Source organism: Lontra canadensis, unplaced genomic scaffold, assembly GCF_010015895.1.
Source record: "Lontra canadensis isolate GAN:19392208 unplaced genomic scaffold, GSC_riverotter_1.0 scaffold1, whole genome shotgun sequence".
NCBI lineage: Eukaryota > Metazoa > Chordata > Mammalia > Carnivora > Mustelidae > Lontra > Lontra canadensis.
In genome coordinates this window covers 119,866,124-119,877,132 of record NW_022630995.1, presented here as the reverse complement: position 1 = coordinate 119,877,132, position 11,009 = coordinate 119,866,124, and the positions used below count along the sequence as shown (strand labels likewise).

Here is an 11,009-nt window from a genome sequence, read left to right as displayed (position 1 = left end):
AAGTAAAAACAGAGTTTTCCTTTCTGCACATATTCACCTTCTTTTCCTGAGTCCTCCTACACTTGGAAGAGAAGGCAGGGGGATGGTGGTATTTGTCTTGGCCCCGTTCTGTTCTTGCCGAGCCAGACTGTTGTTAGGCTTTTGGTTACAATGATTTTTAGACCACAGTGTGAATCATTCAGTTTCCTCATGTGATTCTTCCACCTACTCAATAAAAATAGATTGTCTCTTCTCAGTGTAGTAAAATTTTAAAAGCTCTGATCTTTTCTTTCTTGATTGTGGCACCCTCCAATCTGAAATCAGGAAACAATGCCATTCTGGATGTCTTCATAGTAACTACTACTGTTTCTAAAACCAAAATCAGAGCAGACACAACTCCAATTTGAGAGGCTGGACTTCCTCCAGTCCCACAACCTGTTTCTCCTGTTAAATAATCCTCAGAGCCTAAAATGGAGAAAAGGAAGAATGGAAGCACAAAATATATCTAGTTAAAAAGACTTTGGAGCAATGAAATTCCCAGTTTTACTTTCTTTACCCAATATTTTTGCTACCCAGGAAATCTCATCCATTTCTATGGTTTCAAAACACCTGTATCCCAATGACTCCAAAGTCTATGTTGGAACATCCTCCTAAGTTCAAGATCTGCTTATCCAATTCCCATGGAACATTGTAACTTAGACACAGGTCTTAAATGTAACTTATTGTCCCTTTCAAATAAATAATTTGGTGTTTGTTTCCTAAGAACAAAGAAATTCTCTGGTGTAACCAAGTATCAGAACCCAGAAAAAAATATTAATTCAATGCTAATATGTAGTCTGCAGAAGTTATTCATATTTTACCAATCATCCCAATAATGCTCTTTATAGGGGAAAAAAATCTCTGATCAGGTATCACACATTACATTTAGCTGCCATGTCTCTTTAGTCTCAATAATCTGCAATAGTTCCTCCATCTATTTTTCTTTCTTTACCAGTCTATTTTTAATGAAGCTGGCAAATTAATTTGAAGAAGCCCTCTCAGTTTGGTTTTATCCAAGAATTCCTCATGATTAGATTAAAGCTCTATTATGTTGCAGTATTAATATCGAAGTAGTGTTGTATTCCCTTCAGTGCATCATATTAAGCAGTATATGAAGTTTGTCTGCACCATTACTGTGACATTAACTTTCATCACTTGGTTTCTCCACTACAAATAGCTACTTTTCTTCAAGATTAGTAACTACTTTGTAGAAAGATACTATGAGGCTACATAAATATCCTGTTCATCATCAAACTTTTACCAACTAGTTGTAACATGTATTGATGATTCTTGCAGGAATCAATATTACCATGACATTGGGCAAATGGTGGTTTTCTAACTCCATCATTCCTTTTGTATGTGTCATTTGGCATTCTACTCTAATGAAGTTTTCCTTTTTCCCATTTGTTTATATCAATGTGGTCTCATGAATACCTGTTTAATTCAAGGGGTAAAAGTCATTATGATCATTAAAATGCTCAGATTGTCCCAGAAGGAGCCATATCATACTTTTATACAATAATAAATCCCCAAAAATGGTATAGTGTGTGACCCCTCATTAAATGCCCTGTCCAATCCCAGCTTTGAAAGAACTTACCGTGTGGACTGTATATCTGGTGTTCTTTCTTATATATGTCATTGGTGTGCATTCACAAAATTAATAATAAATTTTAGGCTAAATTTACTAAGAATTTTCTGTGTTCTGGGCATATTACTAAGTACTGTCCATGTGCTACCTCATTTAATCTTTAAAAAATAAACCCATAAAACATATATTATTTTTATAATGCCTATTTTACAACTGGGGAAACCTCCCAGAGGTTAAGTAGCCAAGAAATGGGAAAACTGGAGTTTGAACGGAGGTCATCTGCTTCCAGAGATTTTATCCTCTGAGCCATGCTTAAGTCTTGGATTCTTAAAGAGTGGGCAGAAACCCTACTTGATAAACACCCAAATGGCTGCTTCCTCAAACTTCCTTCTGCACAGAAATTAGAGTGAGGCTGCCTAGATTCTAATTCATGTTCTTCCATTCACAAGTAGTATGATTTTGCCTTCCACAAGTTTCAGTTTCTTTCCATCTAAAACAGAAGTAGTAATAAGAACACTTCACAGAACTGTTTTTAAGAATTGAAAGGGTTCACGCAGGTAGAGCACTTGGCTTGGCAACTTGACACATAGTAGGCACATAATAAATATGATTTTTTTCAAAAAAGTATTAGGATGGTCACAGAAAACCTCTGCTTGTGATTTTTAATTTTAGCCACACCTGTGCTATGATCATCTCTTTGATGGAGCTTTAAGTATTTCTTAAACGAAACAAAAAATATTTAGTGCTGCCAAATGACTGCTCTGATAGGACTTCAGAATTTCTGAGACTCTGAAAGCTTCTACATGAGTGTGCACAGATATTTTGCACCTACTCCAAATCTCGCTTTCATTAGCCATTAAAATCAAAGGCAACTTTTAATCAAAGAATAAGAGACTTTTCCTAAGCTTAGTCTCACATTAGCATGTGAGAGAACCTGCATCAGCAAAAATCTTTTTTTTTAATCAACCAAAACCTCTGACTAAATTAATAAGAGTTGAGTTTGACCTTTAAAATGCTAAAAAATACAGTTCCCAGTATAATTCTTGTTCATCCCCGGACCAAACCATTCTCATAGTAAATTATGGCACTAACAGCTGGCTGCCAATGAAGTCAACTATTAATTGTATGTTCACTGCACTGCCTGATATAAATCAATATGAGTAATGAGCAATTGTCCTCAGTCTATAGATACACAGATCCTACATTGCAAAATAATTTAAGGTTTGCTGTCAGCCTCCTCAGACTAGATGTCATTTGGTCTTTGCTAAAGATACAGCAACAACAAACACACATTGAAAACCGCCTAATCTGTCTCTACAGCAAACTTCTAGTCATCCCTATAAAAATGACAACAGAAATGATTTTTGATAGAGTATTGAAATAAACAACTTCAATGCTTTTAAAAATTCCAGTGGGATCTAAAGAATGGGACTCAGGGTGTCACTACTTTCTGATCTCAAACTCTCAAAATTCCCTCTCTGTCTAGGTCCTTCTACCTTTCCCACTCCCTCCTTTCTAACAAACCTGCTCTCCATCTTCATAAAGGCCACCAGCCTCCCTGCTTTCCTGCTTCCCGTTACTATCTAGTTTGTCTCTCTACCCTGTTTCAATTCCATGGACACTAAGGGGTAGTGACATTTTCATTTTACAGATGACCATTCCCACTTTGGGAATTGATTACACTTGACCATGCCAGTGTTCCTCATCTCTGAATCCTGGATGGCAGAGTATTACCAGGAAGTAAAAGAACATGATGCTGACAGAGTCTGTCACACACCCACCTACACAGTCTATCATACTGCCTACCTTGTCTAACTTTGATAGGCCCTTTATACAGTTCAGCAATACTTAAGTGCATGTTTTGCAAAGTGGCTTCTGTAAAGCATTCTCAGAACATGTTGATGAGTCTTTGGTGTGAGTGGTAGATTCCACAGTCATTTAAGCTTGAAAACCACTGGTTTAAATGAAGCTAAGCTCTTTTCTGCAGAACTTAGTAGACCCAGACATACAGTGGGGATTTCCTGGTAGGGGTTACATATGAACCATTTCTCAAAATTTTTGCCAAAGGAACCACTTTTTCACAGTACAACCATATCTCTCTATACTACGAAACAAGTTGGGGATATAGTATATTAATTCATCTTTTACTAACTCCTAACACAGCTGTTCTGAACCATGTTAAATCGGTACCAATTTCAATATGGAGGCAGGGGGTAGATGCCACACCAATGAGCAATTTTCAGATACCAGCTGGCTGTCCTACGATTTAACTCAATTCTGATACTATCTACCTGGAGATAGCATCAGATTCTATAGGTTGAGAGTTCAGTCCTAACAAGACTGCCCACCACTCCCCCAACTTTAGATGCCAGTTGCAAGCCTAGGTTGTTACTTAGGCTTCTGACCAACTGGCTATAAATCAAAATTTCCCAGGACCTCCTCTTTGTGTTCAACTAATTGCTAAAGCATTTCACAGATCTGAGAGAAACAATTTACTTGCTAGATCACTGATCTGTTACAACAGGATGTAACTCAGGAACAGCAGATGGAACAGATGCCTAGGGCAAGGTGTGAACAGTGAATTAAGAGTTTCTATTATGGGACACCTGGTGGCTCAGTTGGTTAAGCATCTGCCTTCGGCTCAGGCCATGATCCCAAGGTCCTGGGATGGAGTCCCACATGGGGCTCCTTGTTCAGCGGGGAACCTGCTTCTCCCTCTGCCCCCTATTCCCCTGCTTGTGCTCTCTATTTCTCTCTCTGACAAACAAATAAAATCTTAAAAAAAAAAAAAAAGAAGAAGAAGAAGAGTTTCTATTGCTACACATCTTTATTAGCATTTGGTGTTGTCAGTATCCTGGATTTTGGCCATTCTCATAGATGTGTAATTGTATGTCATTGTTGTTTAAATTTCAATTTCACTGATGACGTATGATGTGAGTATCTTTTCATATGCTTATTTAACATCTGTACATCTTCTTTAGTGAGTGTCTGTTAAGGATTTTGCCCCATTTTTTAGTCAAGTTGTTTGTTTTCTTATTGAGTTTTAAGAATTCTGCGTATATTTTTGATAATGGTCTTTTATCAGATGGATTCTTTGCAAGTATTTTCTCCTAGTCTATAACTTAACTTCTCATTCTCTTGACATTGTCTTTCACAGAATAGAAATTTTTTTATTTTAATGGAGCCCAGCTTATCAATTATTTCTTACACAGATCATGCCTTTGGTGTTGCATCTAAAAAGTCATCATCATACCCAAAGTCATCTAGGTTTTTTCTAATGCTATCTTCTAGAAGTTTTGTGGTTTTGCATTTTACATTTAGGCCTGTGATCCATTCTGAGTTAATTTTTGTGAAGGGTGTAAGGTCGGTGTCTGGATTCTTTTTTTTTTTTTCCATGTGGGTGTCCAGTTGTTCTAGCACCATTTGTTGAAAAGACTGTCTTTGCTCCATTGTACAGCCTTTGCTGCTTTGTCAAAGATGTAGACTCTGTTCATGTGGGTCTTTTCCAAGCTCTGTATTTTGTTGTAGTGGTCTATTTGTCTATTCTTTTATCAATACCCTACTGTCTTGATTACTGTAGCTTTCTGGTAAGTTGGTTTTGTTGTTGTTGTAGTTTGTTTTTGTTTTTGTTTAGTGGCAGAAAGACAGACTTTATTTAGTCCTTTAGCCCTTATTTTCTTTCTCCTGCACAGTCTTGGTTTCCCAGGGACCCCTGTTCTGGCAGGCAGCAATAAGACCCACTTTGTGGCCAACAGGAGCATCTCTGTGGATAGTAGAGAGTTTACCAATGTGCTGATGGTTGCCCCTTCTGAAAGGATGCTCCACAGGTTTCATAGCCATGGCCCACATGTGTGGCCAGCAATTCCTCTCAGCTAGCTTTCAGAATGGCCTTGTCAGTGCCGCCACTTCCAGCCAGCACACCAACCATAGCTCTCTTAGCTGAAGAAAAAACCTCCTTTGAACCAAAAGGGCAGCTTCATGTGGGTCTTCTTGGTGTCAGGGTTGTGAGAAATGACAGCAATATTTCTTCCAGAGGCTCAGGCCAACTTGCCCCAGTCACCAGTCTTCTCCTCCAGCAACACATAATGATGCCCTCAGGCATATTTGCCCACCAGGAGTACATTGCCTGTGTTGAGCTGGTTCATCTTGCCACAGTAAATGAACTGGCTGGTGTGGATGACCTTGGTGACCATGAACAGCTCCCTCCACTTCTTAAACCAGTATGGATCTCAGAAAACTACCTCGGTGAGTGGCACACCCCAGCCTGGATCATGAATGATGTTCTTCATGATGCCCTTGATGTAGCTTGACCACTCTGCAAAGTCCACAGTGCACAGACAGACAGAGCTTCCTGAGCTGGTACCTTTTCTCTACCTCCAGAATTCTGGCTCATGGTGGTAGCCTACTGACAAGCACAGTTGGAAGAGCTCTAGTAAGTTTTGAAGTTAGGGAGTGTCAGTCCTTTGACTTTCTTCTCCTTCATTATTGTGTTGGATGTCTGGTTTTTTGCTTCTCCATATAAATGTTAGAATCAGTCTGTCAATATCCACAAAATAACTTGCTGGGAACCTAACTGGAGTTGCAGAGAATCTATAGATCAAGTTGGGTTAAACTGATACCATCACAATATTGATCTTGCTGTCCATGAACATGAAAATGTATCTTCATTTATTTAGTTCTCTGATTTTGTTCGTCAGAGTTCTGTAATTTTCCAAATATAAATCTTGTACATAGTTTGTTAGATTGATAGTGATGTATTTCATTCTTTGAGTGCTAAAGTAAATGGCATTATATTTTTAATTTCAAATTCCGTTTGTTTATTGCTAGTGTATGGGAAGCAATTCACTTTTGCATATTGACCTTGACTGTGTAACCTTGCTATATAGCCACTTGCTATAACCACTTATTCCAGGGGTTTTTGTCAATTCTTTCAAATTTTCTAAACAGACGATCATGTGATCTATGAAGACAGAATTATTTCTTCCTACTGAATCAGTGTGTCTTTTATTTCCTTTTTTTTTTTTTTTGTCTTATTGAATTAGCTATAACTTCCAGTTGTGGTGGGGGGTGCCTGGCTAGCTCAGTGGGTTAAACATCCACCTTCAGCTCAGGTCACCATCTCATTGTCCTGGCATCAATCCCAGAGTCTCTCTGGCTCCCTGCTCAGCAGGGGGACTGCTTCTCCCTCTGCCCCTCCCTCCTGCTTGTGCACTCTCTCTCTTTCTAAAATAAATAAATACAATCTTTTAAAAAAATAGAAAAGAAAAGGAGTGGTGGGAGGAAACATCCTTTATTTGTACCTGATCTTAGTGGGAAAACTTCTAGTTTCTCATTGCTAAGTATGTTGTGAGCTGTAGATTTGTTGTAGATATTCTTTATCAAGTTGAGGAGGTTCCTTTCTCTTCCCAGGTTTCTGAGAGTTTTTATCATGAATGAGTATTGTATTTTGTCAGATGCTTTTTCTGTATCCATTGATGTGATCATGCAGTTTTTCTTTTTTAGTCTCCTGATGTGATAGATTACATTAATTGGTTTTGAATGTTGAATCAGCCTTGTATACCTGGGATTGATCCCACTTGGTTATGCTGTATATCTACAGTCTTTTTTATATTTGTTTCACTACATGTAATGTGATCTAGCTCTCTAGTTTCTCTTTAAGTTTGCTTTTTGACACTGGTTTTCAACATTTTATTTTATTTTGTTTTACTAAGATTTTATTTATTTGTCAGAGAGAGAACAAGCACAAGCAGGGGGAACAACAGGCCGAGAGAGAAGCAGGAAGCTGAGCAAGAAGCCTGATGTGGGACTCAATCCCAGGACCCTAGGATAATGACCTGAGCTGAAGGCAGATGCCTAACCAACTGAGCCACTGAGGCATCCCATATTTTATTTTATTTTAGAGAGAGAGAAAGAGAGAGCACAAGCAAGAGGGGCAGATAAAGAGGTAGAGAGAATCTCAAGCAGACTGTGCTGAGTATGGAGCCTGACACAGGTCTCCATCTCACAACCCTGAGATCGCTACCTGAGTCAAGACCAAGAGTCAGAAAATCAACCAACTATGCCACCTCGGTGCCCCGGTTTTCAGCATTTTAATTATAGTATGCCTTGATATTATTTTCTTAATGTTTGTTTTACTTACGATTTGTTAACTGTGTTATATCTGTGGGTCCATACATTTCTTCAAATTTGGAAAATTCTTTATCATCATTTCTCTAAATTTTTCTTCTGTCCCATTCTCTTCTTGGACTCCAATTACATGCATGTTAGATTTCTTTTCTGGGGGAGGGAAGAAGGAGGGTTTTTTTTTATATTTTATTTATTTGACAGAGAGAGAGTACAAGTAGGCAGAGAGGCAGTCAGAGGAGAAGTAGGCTCCCCACTGAGCAGGGATCCCAATGCGGAGCTCTATCCCAGGACCCCGAGATCATGACCCAAGTGGAAGGTACCTGCTCAACTGACTGAGCCACCCAGGCACTCTGCATGTTAGATTTCTCAATATTGTTCCATAGCTCACTGTAACTCTATTTAGCATTTTTTCCATATTTTCTTCTCTCCATTTTTCAATTTGAATATTTTATATTTCCAAGTTCTCAAGGTCACTAATTTTTCATACGCAGCACAGCACCTAAGATCCTATTAAACTTATCCTGCAGATTTTTTTATTTCAAATCTACAGTTGACCATTGAACAATGCAGGGGTTAAGGAGTACCAATCTCCTACACAGTTGAAAATCCATATGTAACTTTTAACTTCCAAAAAACTTAACTGTAATAGCCCACTGTTGACCAGAAGCCTTACCAATAACATAGTCGAATAACACATGTTTTGTATCTCATATGTATTGTATACTGTATTCTTACAATAAAGTGGCTAGAGAAAAGAAAATGTTATTAAGAAAATCATGAGGAGGGGTGCCTGGGTGGCTCAGTGGGTTAAGCCTCTGCCTTTGGCTCAGGTCATGATCTCAGGGTCCTGGGATCGAGCCCACACTGGGCTCTCTGCTCAGCAGGGACCCTGCTTCCCCCTCTCTCTCTGCCTGCCTCTCTGCCTACTAGTGATCTCTCTCTCTCTGTCAAATAAATAAATAAAATCTTTAAAAAAAAAAGAAAGAAAGAAAATCATAAGGAAGAGAAAGCACATTTTCAGAACTCTTAATGAATTTATTGAAAAAAATCCACATATACACAGAACCACACAGTTCAAAACCTTGTTTTTCAAGGGCCGACATATTTTTAATGTACAAAAGTTCCATTTTGTTTTTTTATATCTTCCATTTCTGACCTCATTGTGTTCATGTCTTTTATTATATTCTTTTCTTTCTAAGAAGTTTATTTATTTATTCGAGAGACAGAGTGTGACAGTGGAGAGCTCAGAGGGAGAACAGACTCACTGCCAAGCAGGGAGCCTGATGTGGGACTCGATCCTGGGACTCCAGGATCATGACCTGAGCCGAAGTCAGTTGCTTAACCAACTGAGCCACCCAGGCGTCCCAATGTCTTTTATTATATTCTTTTAAAAATATTTATACTAGCTATGTTTAGGTCCTTGTCTACTAGTTTTATTATCTCTATCATTTCTGGCTCTGCTTCTGTTGATTGATCCTCTAGTCATGGTTATGGCCACACATGTTTTTTCACATATCTATTAATTTTGATGCTGAACATTGTGAATATTATACTGTTAAGTGGTGGGTGATTTTGGTTTTGAAATTTGTCTTAATAATCAGAAATGATAGCTTACTCCTTTTAAGATTTTTTATTTCAGTTTTGTTAAGGCAGGCTTAGGAACTTTACTCTCAGACTAATTTAGCTTTGTTATTGAGGCATGACCCCTCTGAGGTTTCTACTAATTGCCCCAAGTGTTCAATGAGATCTCTTTAATCTGGCTAGGTGGAATTTGGTCATTTCTCTGCCTTGTGTCAGCTATTGAAGTTTCTAATTTTATAGCCCTCTTATGACACATGTTCTTTTTCTACTTCATAAACAAATGCACTGATAGGTGTTCATTCAAAGACTTTAGGGACCTCCTATGCAGGTTCATGAAGCTCTGTTGCTCTCCATAGCTTTTTCTTCTCTTGTACTCTGTTTTCAAATTCAAGCTGCTTCAGCCCCCCAGTCTCTATCTCCTCAAATCAGTAAGTTATCATGTGCTAGGCTTGAGTTCCTTCTCCCTCTGCCACTATTTGAAAACTATCTCTAGAGACAGAGCATTCATTGGGCTCATATTTTTCTAAGGGATCACTGTCCTGGATTGCCTGCTGTCTCAATTTTGTAACTTTTTAATTGTTCATGGTGGTAGGGCACATTCCATACCATGGGAAGTCCTGTCATGACCAGAGCACATGTATAAAAGTTTTTGCTCTATTTAATCTGAATAACTAGGTCCTTTCATTGACTGGTATATCTTTTCCAAAATGTTTAAAATTCTTAATATTTAATATTTAATATTCTTAGTATATCTTTAGATAAATATGTGCATAAAAGAAAGAAGCATTTAAAAACAAAGATCTGTATAAGCTCATGGATTTAATATGGTTTTCCTATCACAGTCATGAATGCAAAAAGCAGGTCATGGCAATTTTTATAACAGTATCCTCTCTTGACTGCAAAGGAGAGTTATTGGCTCTCCTTACCGGGAGATTCAAAAACTCTGAACTCTCATCACCTTTCTTGGTTACCGGTTAGCTTTCTGTGTCCATTTTATTGATAACAGAGACTGAGGGCACTAAAATTGATGTTTAAAGGTGTATACACATAAAGAGATGAGAATTTCAGAATTACTTAATATGGATTTAAGCCTTTTATATTTGCTTCCACCTGGGTCAAACAGGTAACCTAGAAGGTTGAAGGGACAAGGTGCAGACTGAGGCAAACTGTGTAACACATGGCCCATCTGAAGAGTCTGACAGACTACTGACATGTGGGATGCAAAGCAAATGTTTTCAGCTCTTCTAATTGTTCGAGAGAAGATACAAATCTCAGAAATGTAAATATTTTGTATGAAATCCTCCAACATATGAATTTCAGAAATTAATTCAAAATTTTAAAATATTCTAAACCTACTGGCCACCACTACACTCTACTGCTCCTTTTCCACTCCTAAAATCAAACATTCCAGAAAACATCAACAGTTAGGAGCAAAACTAATGCATTATAGAGAAGGATCAATAAAGGCTGAGACCACCATGTAAATGATCACAAGATATCTAAAATAAGAAGCTAATACATTTTGTGGGGAAGGAATGTTCATAAGAGTTATCTTGACATTAAGTGCCTGGAGATCTTTTATAATATTCCCATGAAAATTGTTATTAAAATTGAGTCACTCTGAGATTAATGGGGAAGGATAAAAAGACTTAGAAGATGGGGCGCCTGGGTGGCTCAGTGGGTTAAAACCTCTACC

The 11,009-nt window shown here is 38.1% G+C and overlaps 1 pseudogene; it reads right to left on the bottom strand.

Annotated features, from left to right (window-relative positions):
• Positions 1-5,269: 5,269 nt before the first annotated feature.
• LOC116868546 lies at positions 5,270-8,414 on the bottom strand (annotated as a pseudogene).
• Positions 8,415-11,009: the final 2,595 nt, after the last annotated feature.